This window comes from Setaria italica, chromosome III (genome assembly GCF_000263155.2).
Source record: "Setaria italica strain Yugu1 chromosome III, Setaria_italica_v2.0, whole genome shotgun sequence".
NCBI classification, from domain to species: Eukaryota; Viridiplantae; Streptophyta; class Magnoliopsida; order Poales; family Poaceae; genus Setaria; species Setaria italica.
In genome coordinates this window covers 17474020-17477738 of record NC_028452.1, presented here as the reverse complement: position 1 = coordinate 17477738, position 3719 = coordinate 17474020, and the positions used below count along the sequence as shown (strand labels likewise).

Below are 3719 nucleotides of genomic sequence, written 5' to 3'. Positions count from 1 at the left end.
TTAAGCCAACTAAACCTAGCCTCATTGGTGGGAATAGTCATGAACATTTCCCTTTGCTCTTTCTTAACAAAAAGCTCAGTTGCCACAAAATGCTCATCACTGCCACACGCAGCCCCACATGCAGCAACATGGTCCATTACTTGTTCAATAGTGATCCCAGCTTGCCTGCTTGCCACAAAAGAGGAAGCATTATTTGATATCTTGGAGATGTGTTCTTGTATAACTAATGTTGTGCTTGCCTTAGATTTCTTGTTAGGTTTATCAAGGATCACATGTACTTTTTTCTTAGCATTGGCAACGGAAGGAGAAACCTCCTGTACCTCATCGCCATTGTCTAAATCATTGTTACCACCCATCCTCGGCATCAATGAAGTTGGAACTCATAGGATTGGGTGCTTCTTGGCTTGGGGGTATGATGGGGTTGGAACTCATAGGATTCCAATGATCTTGCTCTTCATTAATGATATTTCCAAACATCACCTTCAACTCATCTTCGTTTTGGAGAGGCCTATTCTTAAATTTCCCCACGCCAGGAATGTCCTAAAAGTGTTTGACAAAGGTATTAAATTGAAATTATACAAGACTAATATAATCTATATATGAACAAAATACCATGCGAGAAGTGCTCACTTTTTTTGTTTTTTTCCACCACTCGGCGTCCATATTGATAGTTCCCTTCTCCCAGTTCCAACCAGTACCAGTTTGCTTTCTCATTAATTTTTTCCATGCAGACAAATCACCCCTCAACTTATCCCACTTGTTCTTAAGTTGACTTTTTTTCAACATGATACCGGTACTCTGAAAAAAACCTTTCTTTCACCTCGGAATATCCCACATTGTTCAAATGAGTGTTTGGTCGATTTCCTTTTCTAACTTGTTCAGCAAACAACTTGCAAACAATGGTGGTATAGCCATCATTCCAATCCATATGATCACCCTATTAATGATTTCCCCAAAATATTGTTCAAATTCCAACTCTATTATACAACAGCTCCACTACAATGGAAGAAAAATATACCTCATCATCCCTTGCCCTTTTGTTAGCTGATGCAGCACGCCTCCTAGCTTGCGCAACCGGCGTAGAAGATGCCTGCGATGCCATCAGGAACTCATCGCCGATCACTGCGTCCTACATGCCATTTGCCAATTATCCAATTAGTATATATTTCCAATAATCCAATAATCCCAATTGGCTCCTGGTGCAAAATAATCTGGTAAGGATATGAGTAATCCTGAACGATAACTAACATTAGCATATATTTTATAAACACCTCATTTTACCGCATGTCAAGTTACTAGTAAAATCAGATGAGATCTCACTGCTGCACCACACCACTACTACCTGCCTCTGGCCGCAACCGACCGGCCAAGATTCCAGATTAATTAGCCCAAAGTCAACTATCACAAACAGTAGATTAAAATGGAGTTCTTTTGGGGTGATGGTAATGTGTAGTAATACTGCAATACACACTCCTAGTCACAATTTCAGAAGTTCAGCATATGAAAACCGGTTGCATCGTTAAGGATATGAGTAATCAATGGATATGATTTTTGGTTCAGAACTATCACAAAACAGTAGATTAATCTTAAGTGAAACGGTTTTCGGTGGTAAGGATATGATTGGTTTCCCATCAAGCATGGTTGCTACAAGATGATAGATCAGAAACCATAAATCAATGGATAAACAAATCATAATACTAGAGATAAAGAAATATAATGTCAAATACTAATTGGAGAACTACAAGTGGCACCAAGCCAACTGAATTAAAGTAGAGAATGTTTGCATTCAAAAGAATAAAAAAATTAATTGCCCTACATTACAATTTGTAGCACTGGAAAAGCACTAGCAGATAAGAATGTATGTGTTCGGTTAAGCTTAGACTTCCTCAACAAGTGCACTGTCCTACCAACAAGTGTACGTCACATTCATGAATCGCAATAATTGGCAGCTGCGACAGACATAGATAGGTTGAAAGCTTCCTGCTGTTGCATGGACTCCATAAATGTCTACTGTCAGTGTTATCATAGTACCTCTTCTAATCATGGACACTATCATAGTTTTCCAACACCTCTGAACTCAAGTCCTTATGATATGCTCTTACGCGTCTGTTGAAGTGTTGAACTACCAGCAAAATACAAGGGAGACAAGGAGCAAGGCAGATACATTGTTTTATAAGAAGCAAATAATTTAAGTGTAGCTTTCATTTAGTTCAAACTGCAAGTATTCAGTGAGATTGATAGTGGTTATAGATAAGAAACTGAACAATTATGTAATTATTGGTATCTGTTTATTCCTCCATTGAGCTTTTGCATCAGCGTGCTTGAAGTTTAATTTCGTCACCATTCATGAAAAATGCTGGTTTTGAACAGAAATAATTCAAATACCAACATAATGGTATTTTATGTTTATCAATTTTAGCACTTGGCAGTTGAAACTCATTCAAATTGTTATTCTTACTACATTGTACTAAGAACTATTGGTTCTAATAATACACTTTCATACTCGGATAAATCTAAGCGACATAAGTTGTGCCTTGATTCTATGACAGGCTTAACAAAGTTCAGTTTGACTGAGTTGAAGAACGCTACACAGAATTTTTCAGAGAAAAACAAGATTGGATCAAACGACTTTGGTACTATGTACAAGGTACTCCATATGCTTGGCGTGCTATTTTGTAAATGTGATTTCTCAACACGACGCTACCATTTAAAATCTACAGAAACATTGATTATAATTTTAATCCCTGGAGAGTTGCAGGTCACAAACCCATGTGTAGCTGGGTATGGATTCTGCAATCAGGCTCTAAAGATCACTCCTTACATTGTTCACCATTGCATTTCTAAATTATCTTGCAACCAACTCATCTATGACAATAATGCAACAAAGTACAGAAATCGGACAAGTTATGCGAGAATGCCAAAATCGTACCAAGCCATCCGCGTCGCCCAGGCCACCCGCGGCCCGGCTTGCACCGTCCAGGCCGGCCGCGCCGCCCAGGCCAGCCGCGGCCAGGCTGGCGCCGCCCAGGCCCGCGACGGCCAGGGTCCCGCCGCCGGGCGCGCCGCCCAGGCCCGCGGCGGCCAGGCTCCCGCCGCCGGGCGCGCCAGTGACGCCACCGGGCGCGCCAGTGACGGGGCCGGGACGGGAAAGTCCAACCCTAGGGGCCGGATTGGAAGATGAAGGGGGCGGAGGAGGTGGAGGAGGAGCTGATCTCCTCATTCCCGGCGGCGGTCCGGTCACCGACGGAGATGAACGCTGGAGGCGGCGGTCGGCGCTGGATGCGGCGGGGAAGGAGGAAGGAAGAAAGCTTCGGATGAAAAAATAGAGGGGCGGCACGGAGAAAATAATAGAGGGCGAACCGGTACGAGATGTGTGTAATCGATGGTATTGGTGGGTAATTTCCACCAACTCCATGAGGGGTTACAAAACCAGCGTTTTGAGAGCACCCCCTTGGGTGCTCCGTGGAATTGGTGGATCTGGGAGCTGGATCCAATTTTTTTGCGGATCTGGATTTAATGAAGCTGCACCGTTTGGCTGGAAAAAATAGGAGCGGAGCTGTTTTTAAGGATCTGGAGCTGCGTGGAGCTCTGCCAAACAGGCCCTACACTCCCGTTAATTAGAAGATGAATTGAGAAGTTCGTCTCGAAAATTTGAGATGCTTCGTGAGGACGACTAGACAAATAAATAAGGTGTTTAGTTTTATGGATTTAGGGCCTGT

At 42.7% G+C, this 3719-nt stretch overlaps 1 long non-coding RNA gene across 1 annotated transcript; it reads right to left on the bottom strand.

Moving 5' to 3' along the window:
• Positions 1 to 357: 357 nt before the first annotated feature.
• Positions 358 to 1095, bottom strand: LOC111256791. The gene is made up of 3 exons (XR_002677020.1): positions 1019 to 1095; positions 631 to 937; positions 358 to 540 (listed from the first exon to the last, which is right to left on the bottom strand). It is a non-coding gene; the product is annotated as an uncharacterized LOC111256791 (long non-coding RNA).
• Positions 1096 to 3719: the final 2624 nt, after the last annotated feature.